This window comes from Castor canadensis, chromosome 2 (assembly GCF_047511655.1).
Source record: "Castor canadensis chromosome 2, mCasCan1.hap1v2, whole genome shotgun sequence".
NCBI classification, from domain to species: Eukaryota; Metazoa; Chordata; class Mammalia; order Rodentia; family Castoridae; genus Castor; species Castor canadensis.
The window spans coordinates 157,095,960-157,118,669 of NC_133387.1; the positions used below are offsets into that span (position 1 = coordinate 157,095,960).

At 46.1% G+C, this 22,710-nt stretch overlaps 1 protein-coding gene across 5 annotated transcripts in view; it reads right to left on the bottom strand.

Annotated features, from left to right (window-relative positions):
* Positions 1–22,710, bottom strand: part of Ca12 (carbonic anhydrase 12) — a 51,027-nt gene that overhangs the window by 22,948 nt on the left and 5,369 nt on the right. The gene's annotated exons all lie outside the window — the stretch shown is intronic.

Below are 22,710 nucleotides of genomic sequence, written 5' to 3' on the forward strand. Positions count from 1 at the left end.
GTGTCTTTTGTTCAGTATTTATCTAGGAGATTTTGGGCATCTGTTTCCTTTCTCTCCCACACTTCTTAGAGGGGCAGATTATGTCTCATTCATCCCTGCATTTTCTACAGTGCCTGGCACAGAGCAGGCCCTCACATGTTGACTGGGTTGGATTCTTGCACCTGTTTCCTGCTTATCCCCCTCCAGGGGCATCAAGCACCCACTTTAGTTTCCCCATCTATGGAATCACTTGCTCCCCATGTTCTCTCCCGGCTTTGTAGTTTGCCTGTGTGAGGAACCAGTCCTGTTTCAATCACTTCTTGAAAAAAAAATCCAATTTCTGCCCTGTAGCCTGTGAAATATGTGACTTCATAGACTTATAGTACCCTCCACCAGCTCACAATGACTCCTGTCCCCTTTTTGCATAGCTGGGGACATTGTTAAGCAGCCTCCTAAAAGAGAGAGAGAGAGAGAAATAACACAGGCTGGGCACCTGGACAACCAATATCAAGGGTGACAGCAGCAAACTTCTCGCTGTCCCCCGGCCTCTGTCTGGCCCATGTGTGACTTGTGACCACAGCAGTCCTGGCCTTGTTGCAACTACACTGCAGCTGCAAATTTTCAACTGAGTCTCAGTTTTCATCCTCTTGCCAAGGGCTCTGCTCCTAGAAACTCTGCAGGGAGCCACGTCCCAAAGCAGCATTTATCTTTGGCTACTGTAACACTTGACTTTGCTTCAAGTTTTGATTTCACCTCTTCAGTTGTTTGGATTTCTCTCATGATCGTGCTAAAAGAGATCATGTGTGGCTCACAGTTTGTTTTCCCAAATAAAATCAAGGCATTATTTCTTTCCAGTTCATGAATTTTTCTGCTCTAGGCAAAAAAGAAGTAGACTGTTTTGAGAGGTAACAAGGGATTAACGTAAGCACAGCTCAAAATGCCTCTCTTGATTTCTGATGGGGAATTACAAAGCATGGGCTTCGAGACCTGCATTATCTGAGGGCCAGAATATTTATATGAAAAATTTCAAGTGTAGGGAGAGGGGCAAAATGAACCCCACATCACTCAGCTTTGACAGGTTACAATTCACACCAGGCCTGCTTTATTTTCACCCTTTACCTGAATCACTCTGACACAAGCCCAGATAAACTTCCTCTGTACATATTTCAGTATGTATTTTGACATCAAATAAAACAAATTTTATATAAAATAAAGCCACATCATCACCCCCAAAAGTTAAATTCAACCTTAATATAATCAAATCTAGTCAGTATTGAAAATTTTCCAAATGGGTTATAGCTTCTTAATAATTTGCTTATAAAATTCAGGATTCAATAAAGATTCACATATTGCAAGCAGTCGGTGTGTTTGGGCCTACATTACCCTTTGGTGGTGGGGACCCCACTCTCATGATGCTCGAAATCTCAGGGCCTGGCAAGCCCCATCCACTCTTTGGTGTCAGTTGCTCATGATGTGAAGCCCTATACTGCAAAGGTGTCAGGCAGGTGACCCAGACTCAGCCTTCCTTTTGACACTGCCAGGCTCTCTCTCTCTCCTGCTGTCACCAGATTCATCTTGTGGCATGGCCCATCTGAACACTTCTTTATCCCCAGTATGTCCTGCTTCCTGCCCTTCCCAAGTAAGACAAAGAAGAAACCCTGCTGTTTTTCAAAGCCTCAAAATACCCCAAACAGTCAAGGTCTTCAAAGGCCCTTACTTGTCTGCCCAGTCTATCCCCTGGTCAGGTCCACTTCTCCAGACTCTATTCCAGCTATCCCCACCAACTTTCACAAATGTTCTTATGCAAAATCTGTTTGCAAAGCCACCCTCTCCACCTTCCCAAAGCTCATCCATTTTTCAAAATCCAGTCCAAGTCCTGTCAAAGTGACATGAGTGCTTTCTTCTTCCTGACTGAACTTCTCAGCAGACCCACTCAGGATTCGCACAACAGCAGTGATTCCACTCATCTCAAGACGGCACACAAGCCTGTAGCAGACCAGAACTCCATGCACAAGTTTCAAAGACCTTCTGCAGCCTCTTCTCCTCATCTGAACACATAATGGCACTTCAAGAGTTGATTTTGGATAATTTCTTAGGCTCTTTTCAGAAGCTTAACTATAAAGGGATGTGTGCATGTGTGTGTGTGACAGTTATGAGAACACTTTTGTTTTGCTTTTTAATGAGCAAACTTGATCATTTTCTCTGCAGAAGGCAAAGAGAATAGAGAGGAAGGTTAGAAACAGAGAGAGAGTTGCTCATTAATGCAGAGTAATTTGGTCACAATTCAGCCCGGGCTGAAGGAGACACTCAACGGATGTATGCTGAATGCTGTGGCCCAAACGCGGCAGCCTCTGGAGGTGACATCCGTGTAGTGAAAAACCCAATCAGAGGTCCTGGAAGTCAGCAGACTGCAATGGTGATGGGAGAGAAGGTGACAATGGGAGAAGGTGATGGGAAGATAGCAGTCCAACCTCTCACATTCTTAGGTGAACGCAGCCAGAGCCCACCAATGAACCTTAAAAAAGTTAATGGATTTCTAAAAGTGCACTGATATTCAGCTATTCCCTCAACATACTTTGTGTCTTGTTTTAAAATTTTAATTACAGAAAATTCCAAAGCAAGTATAAAAGTGTACAGAACTACATGATGATCCCATGTTTTCATGACTTTGTCTAGTTTCAGCTACACCCCTACTCCATCCATCTCCCTCCCCTGGACTATTTAGAACAAAATCCACTAATGCTTCTATGTCACTAAAGATAAAGCTCTTCTAAAATCATAAAATCATTTTCACATCTAAAATCTGTTAATTCCTGAATATCATTACACAGCCAGTGAGCGTTCCAACTTCCTTGATTGTCTCGTCATTCTATTTTAACAGTCTGTTTGTGACTCCAGCATTCAAGAGGTAGAGGCAGGCAGATCACACATACAAGGCCAGTTTGGGTTGTATATTGAGACACTGTCTCAAAAATAGAACAAAATAAACCAAACAAAAAACAGTTTGAGTCAATGTCCAAATAAGGTTCATGTACCCTAACTGACTGTTACGTCTTTTAAGGTTTTTTACCTAAAGTCTGCCCTGTCATCTCTCTCTAATATGTGTGGAGTTGGTCTCTATGTACATGTCTATAGACTCATTCTTGCCCTGGGCAAATAACTCATGTAAATAAATGAAAGATAATTTTATTTTATAACCTGCTTACAGACACGGTAAGGTGTAAGTAAAAAATTTATGGGTTACACAATTTCTCATGTTTATATACCTGGTACATGTACATTATAGCATATATTACAATAATAAAAACACATAAAGTTTCTTAGGAGACATGAAGGACGTAATTATCTGTGCAGTTTGATTACTGTTTCTCACTGTGCATTCTATGTGCTCAAGATTAATGAAAATAAATATTGTTTGTACTTAGACAGGATCAGGCAGTCTGGACCAAAAACAGTAACAACAGAAAGAAAGAAAAATTGCATTCATTGTCATCCAATTTTGCCATTGGCCTTTGGAGCCTCTCCCCACCATAAGGTTTTTATCCAGGGCCAGCCACGGACTATGATCCTCCTACATATGCCTCCCTCATACCTAAAATTACAGGCATGTACCACCACGCCAAGCTTGTTCATTGAGATTGGGATCTCACTAAATTTTTTCCTGGGCTGGTCTTAAACTTCAATCCTCCTGATTTCCACCTCTCGTGTAGCTGGAATTATGGATGTGAGACACCACACCCAGCCTGGGGCCTTTTGAAATTGGCCCCTCAGACCTGCCTACTGCCCCTTACTTTTCTTGGTGATCACATTCTCTGGGGTAGATGCTTCCATGTCTGCCTGGGAGCTGGCTCCAAGGCAAGTCTTGCAGCTGGCTACCAAAAACAGATCAGAACTTGCCCCAACGGATAGAATTATAGTGGCAAGGTTGACACATACTAGCTCTTGGCACACCTTCTTTCAACCGTCAAAATTTGAGTACTGTAAAAGCTTTTGGTTAATCCCTCAAAAGCTCTGGATTAGTTTGTTTTGTATAGAAATATGACCATGGTAAAATTGTACCTAGTTCTGGCAGGTATATGAAAGTGATTAAAGATTGTGTATCAAATATGAATACATATTTACTAAAATAGATTATACTTGCAACAAAAACTAAGTATTCCTACATTGAATGAAGGAGAAAAATCTCTAAATACTCTCCTTCTTAGAGTGTTATTTAATTTTGAGATTAATTCATTCATTTCTTCAACAAATGTGCATATTCTACTGTGCTCAGTGGAGCCAAACAAATCCAGTCTCTGTCCTTGTGAAGATTACATTCCAGGGAAGAGTGTTAATGAATCACAAATAAGCAAAGAGTTTAACCAGAACACACTTAAATAACTGTTATCTGCAGTCAGTCCTACAAAGGAATTAAGCAAGGACCGTGATGGACAAAAACTAGGCCATGGTACTGCAGGCTTCCTGGAGGATGCACCATCAAAGTTAAGACTTAAAAGAAGGGATGAAACCAACTATGAGCAAAGCTAAGGAATGGCATTCTGGATAGAGGATCCAGGGAGCTCCGAGGCCTGCTGCAGCAGACAGCTGGTATAATTTAGGTGTATGTGAGGCATCCACCAAGTCTGGGCCCTGCTCTATGACAAAGTTCGGCAGGAATCATTTGACACCTGCTCATGTGCCCTCCTCCACTTGTTGGAAAGGTCTTCCATTCAGAGGACTGCTACCCACCTCTCTCTGGGGGTCTGCCATCAGTCTTGGTCCTGTGACTGAAACCACAGGGAATACAGTTAAGCCACAAGACCCCATTCACAAGGGAAGGCAGCCTTCTAAATCCATCTCAAAACCACACATCCTCAGGATGTTGTTTGGATATAGAATCCACATTTTAAAAGTACTTTAAGAATACATTTTAGCTCCTGAAATTGACTAAAAGATATAGCTAGATTAGATACATATGTCGTGTGTGTGTGTATGACTTCTCATAAAAATCCAGTGGCTGGATTCTGATCACTATTAAGTGAAAAGGCACAGCTATGAAGCTCAAGCTCATGCCAGATGGAAAGGAAGTTGCCAGGTGCATAGGTTAATAATTGATGGGTGAGATCTTCTGGTGGTGTTATTTACAAACAGAGGTCAAAGAATCACAGGGTGGAAGCTTTTCCTTTGTTAATATTACAAATGAGCAGGTCAAGAGCAAGGGTGAGAGGACCAGGGTTACTCATTTCTTATAAAGCTTGAAGATGACTGCCTTGCCCCACCATTCTTTTTCCTTGGATTTTAATCTTACAGACCAACAAAAGTTGATGAGTTTTCTGAAGATGCTTTAATCCACACTTTATATAGAGGTTTTTCTCTTTACTATTTTGATTTTTGTTTGGGTCACAAAAATCTTTCCAAGCCACTCTGGCATCTTTTCTAGTTCTGCCATGGTGGTGGAGGCCCATGGTGCAGTTTGGAGCTGCCACCAGAAGTCCTTCCCCTCCATCCTGCCAATAATGCTGTTCCATAATCCTCTTCATGGAACAAAAGGGCTCCATGGTCATTCTTGACTCTGGTATCAAGGACTCTGTCAGTTTTTTTCTGAACGAAGGTTTTTATGGGGAGGAAAGTGGGGTTTCCAGGCTGCCAGAGGTAAATGGGTGACAATCAGGTAACAGTCTGTTTGCTTTTGCTCCTCCACCTCAGCCACCCTCTTGGGACCTCATGACCTGAGCCTTAGAGTCTGTTCATGGTGGAGAAGCTCCGCTTACCTCCCTGGGCCACTCTGTGTCTGCTTTCTCCTCTCTTGGTTCCAGACAGTTGAGCTGTTTCTGATCTCCCTGAGGCACCCTCTCACCCTCCTCTGAGCTCAGCAGGGTCCTTTCCATTCTCTTTCCCTGCAGCACCTACACTTACCAAATAATACTTAGTCTTTCTGCCCCAAGTAGTTCAGTGGTTCTCAAAGTGCGGTTCCCAGACAAGCATTGTCGTGCATAGGTTAATAATTCCTCCTCCTCCTCCTCCTCCTAGTCACCCTGGAACTCATTAGAAATGCAGACTCTCAGGCCCCATCTCAGAACTACTGAACCAGACTCTGGGGGTGGAGGCAGCACCCAGGATGTCATCAAACACAACTCCCGGGTGATTCCGATGCTCTCTAGGGGGGCTGAGAAGCACTGCACTAGATGGGCAACTTGCTTTATTCATTTGTGTGTCTCTGACTCCTGCTGCAGAGCCTGGCACTGTGAAGTGTTCAGCAAATGGTTCTTGAACTAAGCAACAAACTACACACAATGAAACAAGGTGTTGAGGTGGTAATGGCCTAACCCTGATAATGAGAATGAGGCAGGCCTGCTCAGTGCATGCCATGCTTGTTGATCTTCTTTGACTCATGGACAAGAGGATTGTGCTAGATGAGAAAATCCTGAGTCTGTAACAGTGTGTGGCCACCAGTTTGGCCAGACGTCCTGTCCTCTCTTTCTCAAAAACATTATTAAGAACAGGGGCTCCAGGTTCAGGTAAGGACCAGTTACCAACCTGGAACCAAAAAGACTATAGATATCATCTGTTTAATGCACTGTTACGTGTGCAGCCTTTGTATAATTAGCTAGAGTGTTTAAGGTCATTTGTATTTAATGTCAACCACGAAGAACATGATTTCCCTTCCTAACCCTGTTTTTATGTCATTTCCTTAATTTTTTTTAAAATTGTGGTAGACCATACATGAAATAACATTTTCACCATTCCAACCATCCATTGCTAGTGAGAACATAAAATGGTTTGGTATTTCTTCAGAAAGTCGGATATGGAATTACCCTATTATCCAGCAATTCCACTTGAAGGAACTCAAATCAGGGACTCAATCAACTACACATATGCCCACATTCACGGCAGCATCATTTGCAGTAGACAAATGGTGACAATAACCTGTGTCCATCCACAGATGAGCCAATAAACAAAATGGGGTCTAGACATACAGTGGACTTATTCAGCATAAAAAGGTGCATCTTACTGTAACGCACAACTTCTTTTCCAAAAATCTAACCCACTCAATGCTTGTGGCAAGCTGGGATAATTCTTTATATAGTACAGCAGCCGCCATAGAGCCAACATGGCACATGCTTGGTGAAACTCAGCGGTTGAGGAAGGTTCTCTTCTTCTTCACTTGTCTAGACTCAGAACGATAGTTGCCACACTTCAGTGCACAGCAGAATCTCCTAGATTTGTTAAAACACAGACTGCTGGACCCCACCCTCAGAGTTTCTCATTCTGGAGTTTGGAGAATGAAGCCCTGGCACTTGCGTTGCCATGACACATTCCCAAGCGGTGCTGATGCTGCTGGGCTGGCTGGGCGTCATGTTTTGAGCACCACTGGTCTAGAATAGTTTTTCTCAACCCTGGCTGCACACAAGAATCTCTGTGAGCTTTCAACATTGCCTGGCCTGATTTAACTGGTCTTGAGCAAGGAAGCTTTTAAAAGCTTCCCAGGTGATGCTTATATGCAGCAAAAGTTGAGGAGAGCTGGTAGAAGTTCTTCACTGATCCAAGGCCAGGTTGCTGGGGTTTTTTGTTTTTTAACTAATTTATTTTTATTACTGGTAAAATAAGATATAAAATCTACCAATATGATATTGTGAAATTCACAACGTTGTGCAACCATCACACTATTTAGTTCCAGAAGGAATCCCCATATTTAGTAAGTACTCATTCCCCATTCTCCCACCTCCCAGCCCTTGGCAACCATTAATCTACTGTGTCCCTATGGAATTGCCCATTCTGGTTATTTTATGCAAATAGAACCATACAGTAGGTGGTCTTTTGTGACTGGCTTCTTTTACTTATCTTGTTTTCAAGATGCATCCTTTTAATATGTATCTGTACTTCATTCTGTTTATGGCTGAATAATATTCCACTCTATGCATATACCATAATTCATTTATCCATTCATAGGGTTGCATTTGACTATAATTTAAATAGTTAACTGCTTAAATTGCTATGAATTCCCTAGCTGGGTGTCAGTGCTTCACACCTGTTATCCTAGCTACTTGGGAGGCTGAGATCGGGAGGATTATGGTTAAAGGCCACCCCAGGTAAATAGTTTACAAGACCCCCATCTCCAGAATTACCAGAGCAAAATGAACTAGAGGAGTGACTCAAGCCATAAAGTGCCTACTTTGCAAGTGTGAAGACCTGAGTTCAAACTCCAGTCCCACCAAAAAATATATCAATTGCTATGAATTCTCTTGTGTAAAAAATTGTTGGCTGAAATAAAACATGGTGTTTCTCCTGCTGGTTTTAGAAAATAAGCTGTGAATGGAGCCAGGAGAGGAGAATGAGAATATAGAATCTGGTTTCCAGGAGACAAGGGTCTGGGGTCAACGAGGCTATTATACAAGCTCCCGGAATAGAAAAGGAAAACTTTGAACAACCAGGATAATGAAGCCATATTCCAAACAAGGCCATGTGCTCTTGCACTGAAAGGAAGCCGGTGAGAGAGTACAAAGTGTAGGCACAGGCTGCCTAGTGACAGCTGCTTCCCCGGCAGAGAGAGACTAGAAAATGTCACTGGTGCTCTGCTCCTCAGCGGTTGTGGGTACAGCTGTTCGCCCGCTGACAAAAAGCTGCTCTTCTCTGCCTCCCTCGCTCCCTCTCCCATCCACCTTGTCAGCACTCATCTTTGTTAAACTGTGAGCCTGTGGGGGCGAAGCATGGAATGAGTGTTTAGAATGGGGGTCAGGGAAACTCTGGATGTTTAAATTGAAAGTGGCCTTGAACTAACAGTTGTGGGTTTTCAATATCTATGTACTGCGTGAGGACCTCCCCTTTTGCTCCAGATCTAGTTTCTCTCCTCTGCCCAGGATCTCTGCTGACTTCCACATCCCACTGAGTCCAGATGAGCTTCAGCTCGGACTTGATCTGTGGTACTCTGCCTTGCAGCCCCCTCCCTTCCTCCCTCCTCCTTTCCCTCCTCCATTCCTCCTCCTCTTTTTTTTTTTTTTTTTTTGACAAGGTCTGGTTATGTAGTCCAGTCTGGCCTCAAACTTGCCATCCTCCTGCCTCAGTCTCCCCAGTGCTGGGATCACAGGTATGCATGTGTCCTTCCCCACCATGCACTCATGTCTAAATTCTCTCTTCTCTGTTTTTAGGACACTGCTTTGTCTGAGTATCCTCCCATTTCTGCTGCCCCTTCTCACCTCTCTGAGGCTACCTGTCCCCTATTACCAGCTGTCCCATAGCTTTGTCCTTGGCCTTTCTTCTCACTATCCCCTCCCATGGCTCCAGTGCCATACCCGCCCAGATTTCCTCCTGAGCTCCACTCCTCGTGCCTCCTGGACACTCACACTGGATGTCATGGGTTCCTGAAATCAGGCATGGCTGCAAAGGGAGTCAGACAGGCAAACAAAAAATTTTTTTAAATAACCAAATGTACCATTTCTTCCCCACTCTCCCTCCAAAACATCCTCCACCTCCTTTCATCCTTCCAGGCACTCTGTCTCAGCTGGTTGCACCACACACCACCCCAAAGGCCTGAGAATCATGGTTCACTTTGTCCTCTTCTCTCCTTCTCCCCCACTCCCACCACTCCAGTAACTAAGATTGAACAGTATCCCTTTAGGTGCCTTTACTTAAAAACTTTTATTTTGAAAAAAATCAGAGGTGCAGAAAATTGAACAAAACAGCACAATAAATTGTCAACTGTTCTTCACCTAGAAACACCAATTAACACTTCGCCCCCACCCTCCCCTCTAATATTATTGTTATTTCTAAACCATTTGAGGGGAGAAAGTGATGAACATAATACCTTATCATACTTAAATGTGTATCTCCTGAAAACAAGGGTATTTGGGAAGGGGCAGTATTGAATTTGAACTCAGGGCCTCACATTTGCTAAGCAGACTCTCTACCATTTGAGCCACTTTGCCAGTCTTAGGACATTTTCTTAAACAACCACAATATAATTATCAAAGTCTCCAGGAAATTTAACAATATAATATTGTTATCTAATATATGATCAATATTCAAATTTCTACTACCAGTCTCAAAAGATTTTCCCACAGATCACCAATTATTTATAAAGGGGAAATGACAACATTAAAACAGAGAAGGCTATCAAGCATCATCTTAACCAGGTGATCAAAATTGTCACCAATAATGGGACTACTGACACTAACACAGTGATACAGTGTGAAAGAAAGTGCCTCTGCGGTGTGCATACCAAAGCATCAAACCTGGTCCTCTTCAGGAGAAATTTCAGCCTAACCCAAAGGAAAGAACTTCTTAATTCCCACACATCTATGCTACAGCGTCTCCACGCTTCAGAAACGCCAAGGTCTAGAGAGATACCACAAATAAATGCAGTAGGTTATTTGCATTGAGTTCTAGATCAGAAAAAAAAATGCTCTTGGGATAGTGTGAAGTTCATTTGAAACTTGGCCTCCCTCTCTCTCCACTGGCACAGCCCCTGTTCAGACCCATAGTCCATCTCTGTAACCCTCACTGGCCCTGTGTGTCCAGGCCCACCCTCCAGCCCTCCACTCTCCACATCAATGCGCAACAAATCCTGACACCTCTTTGTTAAAAGTTTTTGAGTGGCGTCTGGAGTCTGCAGGATAAATCTGAAGCTCTGTAGTGCAGTACACGAGACCATCACGCACGACCTAACCACCTCCCCAGGCTTTGCCTGACCCTCTACCATCTCTGTGGTGGGGGGAAGATTTCATCCTACTTGCAAGGTAACGAGTCAGTCTGCTACACTTCCACAGACATTGGTAGAAGACCCAAGACTCCTAGGTCAGAGGCAAAGGACAGTTGAAGAGTCACAGCAGTAGCCAGAGCAACATTTCTGCCAGCTTCCCGAGGCCCAGTCCACATGAGATGAACTCACTCAGGTCCTTGCACTTGCTAGACATGCGCTCTTCCACTTGAGCCACACCCACAACCCTTTTTGCTTTAGGGTGTCACACTTTTGCCTGGGGCCGCCTTGGACTACAATCCTTCTACCTCTGCCTCCCACACAGATGGGATTACAAGTGTGGGCCACCATACCCACTTGTTCTTTGAGATAAGATCACACTAACTTTTTGCCCAGACTGGCCTTGAACCCCGATCTTCCTGTCTCTGCCTCTCAAGTAGCTGGAATTACAGGCACAAGTCACTGTGCCTGGACCCCAAGTGGTTTTCAGCTGGGACAGTTTTGCTCTCCAGGGGACATTTGACCATGTCTAGAGACATTATGGCTACCACAACTGAGGGGAATGCTGTCACCTAGTGATTAGAGGCCAGGGTTGCAAACATCCTACAGTACATGGGACAGTCCACAGCAAAGAAATAGCCTGCAGAGGTTGACAGCGCTGAACAGGACTATTGTGGTTGCCCTGTCTGGTCCTACGGAAGGAGGGACCACATAGCCCTTACATAGGTTTTCTTGAAGGAGCTGGATGCTCTCAATGTCAATCATCTCATGCAGGAAAGAGGACTGGGGTCCTGGCCTCAGGGAAGAGGGGTCATAGTTGGGGTTGAGAGGGAAAGGGGACTCAGGTCCATGAAGGTAAGACTGATGGCTATAACAAGGATGGCCCCATCCCATGCATCTGAGAGGCAGGATCTGATCAGCCCTCTCAGACAGTGCTGGTAACAGATGTATCTGTCTTGGATCCGCCTTTGAGGTTATAATTGCCTTGTATCTCTTGTTAAACTTCAAGGCCAAGTGAGTTTGGGGTTCTTTCTTCTACACAGCTACCATTTAATGAGCACTTACTATGTGCTGGGTGTCTTTTTTTTTAATTAGGAGTTGACTAACATTTTCTGCAAAAGGCCAGGTCATAAGTATTCCGGGCATTGTCACTACCTAACTCTGCTGTGTGGCACAAAAGCAGCCACAGAGAACTGAGTGGAGCTGTGTGCCGGTGCAGTTTTATTTACTAGAATGGGCCCAAATCACAATGCCGATAAACAGCAAGGCCAAGCCAGAAACCAAGAGCCTCTCCTTCTCCTCCTCAGCAGACTCTCAGCCACTCTGGAGTGTCCCCAGCCTGGGCAGTGGTAGTGTTGGGAAGTGGTGAGAGGTGACCAGGAGATGAGGCCTGGGGGACAGTCCAAAGCTGCAGGGAGAAGCAGCCACACAGGGCTTTGTGACTTCGGAAATATACCCTACACAGTCCCTGGGGAGTTTGGGAATAAGGAAAAGAAGGGATCTGATAAAAGATATGAACTCTCTAGGTTCCCAGAGTAGAGTCTGAACTAAGGTAAAGGTGGACTGGCCCCTGACCCCTGACCCTGACCTGCTGTTGACCCAATGCCTCACTTAACAGCTTTCATAATTTAAGTCCTTTCTGACTCTAGCTGTCTTTTAAAGCTACTCCCTCACTGTTTTCCCTATGTACAATACTAACTTTTCGATGGCTTTTTTTTTTTTTTTCCTGAGACAGTAGCCCCAGCTGGCCTCGAATTTGCTGTGGCCCAGCCTCAGCCTCCCAAGTGCTTGATGGTTCTTTCACACCTGACAGCCTTCACACAGGCTACCTCTGTCTCCAGGAGGTGTGGAGTGTGGCAGGAAGGTCAAGGGCTTTGAAACCATCCAACAAACTGCCACCTAGCAGCCAGCCGTGTGACCTGGGGCACATTTCTTTGATTCTCAGAACTCCACTTACAAAAGGGAGGTGGCAACAGCTATCTCACAGGGCAGCAGTGAGGTGTCAGTGTCTAGATCACGTGGACTCTCATGATGATGGTTCCCAGGCCTGTCTGAGCTAAACAGTCTTCATTCTCTCCCCACGTTTGCCCCCACGCTGCCCTTTAGAGGCTGGTTTCCAACCATTCAGATCAAGTCCTCCTTTTACTTCACAGAGAACTAGGGTTCTCTGAGTGTCTTCTTTTACTTCTAATGAGATAGGCAAGGGGACATGGCATTTCATTTCAGACTGGTTTCTCCTCTGAAATCCTACATCCCAGATCAAGTGTCACTTTCTCCCTGGTACCTTCTCTAAATCGCACAGCCAAAACTAAATGGCCCTCATTCATCAACAGATATTTCTCGAGCTCCTTCCCTGGGCCTGGCTGTGGGCCCCACATGCAGGAAGGGGCACCCCACATGCTGCACAGGGTGCAAATGGTCCCTTGTTCACCCTCCTGTGCCCTCCAGAGGCCCCAGGACACCGCCCTGCATGCAGCAAGGTCCAGCTCAAAAGCTACTGTGGAGGAAAAGCACTCTCCAGCCGTGATCTAACAAGTTAATTTAGCAAGCTTGATCGTGACTCCAAGAAGTCCCCATACTCCAGGCAGCAGCTAGGCGAAAGGAGGACATTCAATTCCTGCAGTTGTCAGTTGTTTCCCAGAGAATAAAAAGTTTACTGAGCAGACACTTAGCTCCTTGCTGATGGACACATTGCACCATGAGGTTTATCAAAAGTGGGAACTTCTCAGCCAGGTATGGTAGGGTCCACCTGTAATCCCAGCACTCAGGAAGATTAGACTTCTTCTAGCTGACATGTGAAGGCACATACATAAGTTAGAAGTCAGCTGAGGTTCACTCCCAGCTCACTGGGAGATGGAGGTGTGGATGTGTGTGCGCAGAGACACAGCTAGGAGCGTAGGTCTCATGTGAACACAGGTGGCCGGGTCAGTGTTCCTCTCCCCTCAGTCTCCACTGCCAGCTCTTGGCCCTTGTGTGGCTCCCACAGCTTCCATCCTCCTTCCCTCACAGGCTTCCTCTACTCTTGTGTTCTCCTTCTTTTTTTTTCTTTTTTTGTGGTACTGGGACTTGAACTCATGGTTTACACATTGAGCCACTCCACCAGCCCTTTTTTTGTGAAGGGTTTTTTCGAGATAGGACCTAGCTGACTATTTGCCCGGGCTGGCTTCGGAACCGCGATCCTCCTGATCTCTGCTAGGATTACAGGCATGAGTCACCAGCGCCCAGCTTTGTTCTCCCTCTAATGAGCTCTTTCCTATCCCATCCACTGCCCTCCTGCAACTGTCCAGCCCTGTCCTGAGACTCCAAAAAGGAAATCGATTTACAATTGTTCCTAAAGGAACCCTGCTGTCTCTCACCCCAGTGCTGCCTATGGTAATAACAAGGACTGGTTTTTACCAATTTTTCCCTCCTGGCAACCACACTGGTCTTTGATCCCTATTTCCCTTGAGTTTGTCACCATGAACTATCAAGTGTTTGTTTATGTCAACAGGTATTAAGTCTTTTGTGTTTTCTTTAACTACCAAGCCTTTTGTCTTGATGAGGGGAAGAAAAGCAAGTTAATTCAGCATAAATGGTCTCCTGACAAGTCTACATTGTTTGCTTTTTTAAAATCCTAGCATTTCCTCAATGGCACGATCTTAGGACATGTGGCCTGCATAAACCAATTACTATTACCAGTGGACTGGGAAAACCACTGAGTGGCAATCAGGAGACCTGAGCTCTGGTTCTGCTCCTTGGACTCTGTTTGGATCACTCGATGACTCTGAGCTTTCCTGGGTGGGGCTTGAATGGCTATGTCGGCACCCCACATCAACACCACCACCACCAGGCCCCTTAATATACTTGAAGACCAGCAGAATGGGCGCTCACCCACAGGCAGCTAACCACAATGTTAGGTGTCTCACACCCAACCCATTCTCCACCCTGCAGCCAGAATCTTCTCAAATGCTTTCCCACCATGTTGGACTTCTCCCCAGACTGTGCTAGCAGCTCTCCATTGTTCCCCAGCTGGTTCAAGAGCCCCTGTAGCTCTGGTCATCTTCAAGGCCCTCCCTCCTTGAGATCCTGGATCATCCTTGGACATACCAGCCTCCTAGGCAACTGCTACACAGGTCGTCACTTGTCTCAAATGCCTGGCTAGCTCTTACATGACCTTCGGTATTCAGCCTCCTCTGCTCCTTTCCCCAAAGCACTCATCAGGTGTCTCTCCTCTGTATTATAAGGATCTGCTTACTGGCTGCCTCCCCCCACTCCTAGTCCCATAATGGCACAGGTCGTGCCTTGTTCACTATTTCCTCACACCAATGCTTGTCTATTTCCTTAGTCCAATGTTGGCACCTAGTACTCACTCAATAAATATTTGTGGAATGATGTGAACCAATTATCTCAGGTGAATTAAAAATTCCGGTTGGTTTTTATGCTTGTTGTTAATTAATCAATAGGAAGTTTTTAACTCTTTAATTTGTTTTTAAAAAAATAGACATTTATTCAATTTGGAGCTACCAATTTGTCTCTGGGCTTTCTGGTAGCCATAGCCAAAAAGGGAAACGGTCATTTACATGACTACCTCAGACCTGCTACAAAACAGCTTTGTTCCATAACCTTGAATGTCACCTTTTCTTCTTTCTCCACTTCTCATGCAGCTCCCAGAAGAAGGAGCACTAAGGAGGGGCCACCCTGTGAGAGCACCAGGCCTGTATGCCAATGTTCCCATGGGGTCACTAAGTAAATCTCAGCCTCATCCTGACCGAGGCACCATAGCTGCAGCACGCATCCTGGAAGGAGCAGCAGCAGGCCCCTCTTGTGCTGAGTCTCAGGCGTCCTCATGAGAGCTGACGGGTCTCCCCATTTCACCAGTGATCCCACAGCTGATCTAGCCACATGTCAAGGATTACAAAATCTTTGAACAAGGTGAGGCGAGCAAACTGAATCATGGTACTTAGTATTGCACTAGTTCTAAGCCAACTTTTATAGATGCACGGAGGTGCAGCTAGTACTTGTTTCTTCCTGGTTGGCATATATCGAATTCTTGGCAGGCAACTGGAAAGATTGCTCCTTAAAGGGACACTCTGATGAACTAAAATAACAGCACCTAAATGACTTGGTCATAAGTACTCGTAATACTAACCCAACACTACCAAAAAGCATATGTGAGTTGTGAATTGACTGAAAGTTGAGAAAAACTACAGTTCAAAACTCTAGTGACTTCCCATCATTCCTGCATGCTGCTGGATGGGAGCATACTAGCCATTATTTCCATCTTTTTGCCTCCACTGCTTTCACTATTTAACTGTTGAAAATAATCATTTATGCCCTTTCTCCATGTTCTTAGCCTCTAACATGGTGCTTCTCAATGAGTATTTGCGGAACAACTATCATATTTTATTGATTTGAGATGCCATTGGTTATAAAGTCTACTCCAGAGATACTAAAGTAGGGTCTTTTACCATGGCAGTCTCCCTCTCTCTCTCTCTCTCTCTCCTTCTCTCTCTCCCTCCCCACCGCTCCCCTGCCTCCCCCCATAGACAAAACCCACCAAGAAAGAGGGCCTAGCTGGCTCAGAGATCATGGTGTCCTGCTGAAACAGTCTCTGATCCATTCCATTCCTCACTGCTGTGTTTGGATATGAAGCATCTCCAACAAAGACTCTTGTGTTGAAGGTTCTGTACCAGTTGATGGAGCTACTGAGATTTGATTGAATCATGAAGGTGCTAACTTCATCAATGGATGAATGGATTAATCCATTAATGAGTTCAATAAGCTATCTGAAGGCAGGACTGGTTGGAAAAGTAAGTCACTGGGGGCTGTATTTGGGTCTTTTGTTTTTGGCAGTACTGGCATCTGAACTTAGGGCCTTGAACTTGCTAGGCAGGCACTCTACCACTTGAGCCACTCCACCAGCCTGGGGGCTGCGTTTGAAGGGCATATCTCCCCCCGCCCACCTTCCTGGCTCTCTGCTTCCTCGCTGCCATGAGGTGAGCAGCTCTGCCCATCACACCCTCTGCGTCATGGTGCTCTGCCTCACTCAAGCCCACAGTAAAGTGGCCAGCTGACCATGGACTGAAATCTCTGACACAGTGAATCAAAATACATCTTTCCTTCTCTAAGTTGTTTTTCTTAGGTATTTTGTCACAGTGATAAAAAAAAAATGACTAGTACACTCAAGGAAAACCAGACTTTCTAGTCCCTGCCTGGAGCCTCCTCGCACCTGCTTTGAGTTCAGGCCTTTTGCCTTAAAGCTTTCTTTTAGGCAAGTTCTCAGGGCAAGCCCATGGCCTGGACAGGGAGGGCGTGTTTGCTTCTGGGAGATCCACTGCATGGCTGAGGCAGTCGCGTTTTGGAGCGGGATTCCTGATCCCTAAGTGTCAGGAAGGCCCCAGGAAGATTAGATCCAGCTTCACCGTGGTCTGAAGGACAAAGCCAAAAAGAACATTCTGGCTTGTGAAGTTCTTGGGAAAAGAGCTAGGAGCTGTTGTGTTTTGCTCAATCCTGTCTTTCTCAAAAGGAAATGCCCTTTGTTTATTCAGAATGTAAAAGGAGTACCACCCAGTCATGAAAACGCCCAGTTCAGAGCAAGTAAAGAGGCTGAGTCTTTCTTTCCCCTGTGGTGCATTTGGCACTCTAAGGTTTACAAGGCACTTCCCACAGACCAGCTAACTTAGTCCGCACCATAGCTCTGTGCCACAAAGGCATGGAAAATGGCTATTAGCTTTGGGTTCACCTCTTTTCATGGATATCTTACTTGATCCTCACCACAGCCCTATGAAGAGTGCACACCAGAATCATCTGGAGGGCTTGCCAAAATGCATGGCTGGGCCCACCCACAGAGCTCCTGATTACTAGGTAGGCCTGGCGCTGAGCTGAGAATTTGCATTTCTCACAGCCACATGCAGAGCCCCATATGATACTGGTGGTGCCAGCCCAGGGACCACACTTCGAGAAACACTGAGGAAGATGCTATCACACCCATTTTGTAGCTAAGAAACTGAGGCACAGAGGTCAAGTTACTTTCCTAAGACCATCCACCAAAAAGGGGCCTAGTAGGTATTTCCACAGAGGTCTGCCTGGTTCTGGGCTCTCTATACTTCCTACTTCTTTCTCTTGTTTCTCTGCAGCACTAACGCATAGCTCCACCCCACCCCCACTGCCCCTACACCCACCAGTGCCACTACACCAGTCTTTAGGAATTAATACTGGTATTAATCTTTCTTTTTTTTTTTTTTAATTCATATGTGCATACAATGTTTGGGTCATTTCTCCCCCCTCCCCTCACCCCCTCCCTTACCACTCACCCCACCCCCTCCCTCTCCTCCCCACCCCCTCAATGGTATCCCTATCTTTTTTACTTAGCCAGTAAGGCTATCTATGGTTCCTAACAAGCAAGTGCTTTTGCAACTACAGGCCAAGACCCTTCAGGACTCATGAAACCTCAATTCTGCACCTCAAAAAAGATGAGAATAATTACAAGTAGGCGGATCACCCACATCCAAACAGACCCTAGATGTCACAACTTTAATTAGAAGTAACTGGAACTACAGCTCAGATTGAATAAATGAAAGGGGGTCAGATTGCTAGCCTCAAGGGAAATCCTCAAGACATAGGGTTTATAAGGATTCAGTTCCCTGGTATGAAAAACACAGCTGGCCTTTTCCTGTTCTCCAAAAAATGGCTTTGGGCCTCTTATTCGTCCTCAGGAAGAAGGTGCCTGAGTGTTTTGAGTTGGCTAAGCCTCTCTACCCTTGAGAAAGACAAGAGCCCCCTTAATTAAATCAGACTTTTAATCACACATGCTCCCTCACTGCCATGTTCCTTACCCTTGGCTCTGAGGCCTGCTCTTTATTCTGGTGCTTCTAGCCCTGCTAGAGAATAGGAAGTACAGTTTCCCTCCCATGTGTTCCATCTCTAGTTCTTAGTGTTTGGGAAGGAGTTGGAAAGGGTGCAGAGCCCCAGGGCAAGTTCAGTGGCAGCATCTTAATATTGCAGTAGGTAGCAGGACAGAAGGCGGGTGGAGGCAGGACCTGTAGACCTGAGATGAACATGAGGTGTGCCCCGATGGAGAATCCCATAATGAACTCCAACAGAAGTTCTTTAAGATGGAGACTCTATTGTCTAGGAAAGGAGCCAAGAAGTGGAGAAAGGACCACAATGTGAATAGTGCATGGCAGTGCCTGGGTAACAGCTGAGGCCATGCAGCCAGCACCAACAAGCTGGGAAGGAGGGCCTGTGAGTCACTGAAGCCCACCACTGGCACCCCCAAGCTAAGCGCCCATTTTTCTTGAGTTCTGTGAACAAGGACAAAGGGTCTGGTATCACGGACAGCCTGCGGGGCTGTGCCTTGGGAACAGGTGGCACTTGCAGTTGGCATCCATGTTCCCCTGCCATCACATCCCCTTTAAGGTTTGTCTTCCTTGTCCCAGATCCTTGCAAGTAGTGGCATTTATTTGTCTATTTCTGAACTAGCTCGCATCCCAGGTACACCCAACCAATGTCTGGTACATCAGGATGGGAGCAGTGTGCCCATTCTCTACCCACATGATGGGCTCTTGGGCTGTTAAGCCCAATGCATTTGTCCCCTCCTGGTTACCCTAATGTTGCAAGCACGCTAGATTTTTCTTTTGTTTCTTGGGAAAGGGTTTTAAAAAACAAACCTGTCAAGGTAAGGATGATGCTCCCAGCAGACTGGAACTTTTTATCTTTTTTATTGAATCCAATATACTTGAGGTAGGCTAAACTTAAGGAAAGTCTGGGACTCATAGAAAAAGATTACATCTTAGATTAACCGTGCTTTGACTCAGGAATTCCCTCACCTGGCTGGGCACTGCCCCGCCCCTCCCTGCTCATTGGCTATTGGATGGGAATCACCTGGTTCTTCCTGTCCAATAGGTTTTTGTGGGTTTTTTGTTTTGTTTGTGGTATTGGGGCTTGAACTCAGAGCCTTCACCTTGAGCTACTCCACCAGCCCTATTTTTGTGAAGGATTTTCAAGATAGGGTCTTTCAGACTATTTGCCTGGGCTGGTTTCAAACTGTGACCCTCCTGATCTCTGCTTCCTGAGTAGCTAGGATTACAGGCATGAGCCACCAGCACCTGGCTTTATCGTAGGTTTTAAAAACACCTGAAGAGCAGAAACATGCTCTCTCAGCTTCCAGCTTCCACCAGGGCCCCACCATGCTTCCCTTTGTATTTATCTTCTCTAACTTTTAATAAACTCCCTTTACACCCACATGTCCTGCCATGGATTCTTCCTGGTGGGAAACAAAGAATTTGGAAGTCTCCTGATCACAGACTGCACCAGTGCCATTAACACACTCACAAACCAGTGCATGTATCATAAGCCAAAGCTTGATGAATTCCCACAAACTCAACACAGCACCCATGTCAAAAGCTGGAACAAGAACAGCTTCTGTTCCTGGGCCTTCCAGTCACCTCCACCCCACACCCAGGGCACCCACTCTGACTTTCAGCCACACAGATTCACTTTAGTGGGCTGGAGTTTGTTCTTGGCTCACATGACAACCTGACTTGCAGTGGCCCTGCAATTGTGAGCAGATGAAACTCAGGCTTAGCAGTGCTGACTGGACATTGACCTCAGTGTTCCAGTGGGGGGCCTGGGCTTCTTCACCCTTCCCCCTGGTGATGGAGCCTCAGAAATTCTAAACCTACCAGATATAAGGAGCTATAAGGCTGCTACTTTAACCCCACCCAACCCCCGAGGAGGAGTGCAGGGGTGGGGTTGCCCCTTTTTGGCTGGCAGATGGTCCTCCCTCTCTGGGGGTCACCCATGAGGTCAGACTGGTGACTCTATGCCAGGAATGAGGGTAGAATTTCCTTTGCACTTATTTCTAGAAGTCCTACCATGTGCTGCAGGCAGCGGGAGGCCTGGAGTAAGATGACTCAGCAGTGTCTACGTGCAGAGAAGCTGTACTGCACCCTGGGAAAACCAGCATGTGGCTTTGGTTGGACTTGTCCCACTCAGTGCCCTTACTGCCAGGAAAATGCTTTCTCCTGCCCCTATGCTGGGCCCTTTGTTTACCTGCATGACTCTGAGCACAGGTGCCAGCTGCCAGCCTAGACCTGTTGCCTCCTGAGCTGTACTCCATCTGTCCTCCCCTAGTCCCCACTGAGGGCCGACTCCACACCACTAATAAAAAGCAGGTTTGCCTCCGTGACTACCCCATGGCTGTTCCCACATCGTTAGACCCCGTTCTCTGCATCGTCAGCGAACAGCCACTGTAACTGGGCAGGGCAGGAGAGCAAAGAGCTGGCCATGGCTAGTGGTCAGGACGAATGCCCTGGGCCAGTCCACAGCGCAGCACAGGAAGCCCTCCTGGGGGAGCACCCTCAGCAGAGGCAGCAATGTTCTCTTCCCACCCCTTCCTACACTGGCTCATTCTATCAGGGGGCTGTAAAAGAAGGGGAGCCCAGAGACTAGACTAGACTAGAAGGGGAGCCCAGAAGTAGAGACTAGATTGTGTTTCCACTAGCCCTGAGATGCCAAGAGGAGAGGCATCTCCTAGACTGTCTGTCTAGAAAGATCTTGGGCAATCCCTCCCCCAGGCTACAGAAAGTGAGGCCCAGAGGGCTCAAATGCCTTCCTGGGGATGACACAGAGAAGGCCCAGAATCCAAGTCAACCCTCCTTCCATGTGTGCCACCCCCACTCCCTCCCTCACTTCACCTCTCCCCCCACACCCACACATACACAGCCTGCCCAAGGGACCCTGTGGCCCAACTCTGTTTATTCTTTCTTTATTGGTCTCTCACCTGCCCTTCCCTTTCCCCTTGCTGCCCTTGCTATAAATTATATGTGAAGACTCAAGATGGGGTTCTTCCCACCTGCCCCACCACTCCTGTACCACCAAGTTACCCTCCTAAAACGGATGTGTTCCCTGATCCCTATCCCCATCCCCTCCATAGGACTAGCTAGGTAATGCCCGGACTCCCTGTTTAACCCATCCTATCTTTCTGGTCTTAGAGCCCCTGACATTTGCCCTGCTCTGCGTGCTTCCCTCGAATTCCACCTTGCTAGGCCTGACCTCTGCCTGATGGTTTCTGTAACTGTACCAACAGCTCTTCCTCCCTCTGGCTGAATCTTCCCCATCTTCCAAGTCCCAGATGAAAACCTGCTTCCTCCAGGAAGTCCTCCTAACTCTCCACATCTAAGCAATCAGAGGTTGGAACCATGTTTATTACCTGTTATTATTACCTATAATATTTGGCTTTGAATTATGAACTTTAGTAATTCCCAGCTACAGAACACAGCCCACCCTTCTAATTACCCTCCCACCTTGCAATGCTCCTTGTGCTAATAAGTACCTAAGGGATGCTATGGTGCTGAAGGGGAGAGGATCTTGGCCTGCAGGTAGATGGTTGGTTGATTCAGTGACTTTTCTATGCCTCCTGGGTTGGCAAACATTCCAAGACTAACCTTTGCATATCAAGGTCAAATCTTCCCCTCATCTATGCTTCTATTGTTGTAACCTGCCTCCCTCCCTGTCTACAGCCATCTCACAGAATTGCATCTCATGGCTTTAACTGTGGCAGTCACCTCTGCTTTCTTCAAATGCCTCCCAGGTCAGTGAGGTCACTTCTACCCTCCTGCTTACCAAAACAGTCTACCTTGTGCCTCTTCTATGATGCTGCCCCTATCAAAATGTTATTAAGCTTCCTGCACTTGCCAAGCCAACAGGTGCCTGGCTTCTGGTTCCTTCTCCAATCAATGTCAACGTTACCAGTTCATTGCGACAGTTTAGCTGAGCCAACTGCAGCTGTCTGTCTGGCAGGCCTCCAAGGGTGGATTCTTGACCCAGTCCCACTAAGACCCCCGGGCACACCTGATGCTCCTCTCTCTCCACATAAGACATAAGGACTCCGTCACCTCTTCATTCATCACTTTTTGCAAACAGGACAACAAGAAGTTAATTTCAGATGTACTGATGGCTAAAGTTCTAGGGCCTGAGCCAAATTTTGAGAAAGGATCCCTTTATTCTTTGTTTGTGGTAGAATAAATGTTCTGGGAGAAGGAAAGGCTTTCTGCTGCCCATGGTCCTTGCAGCCTAGA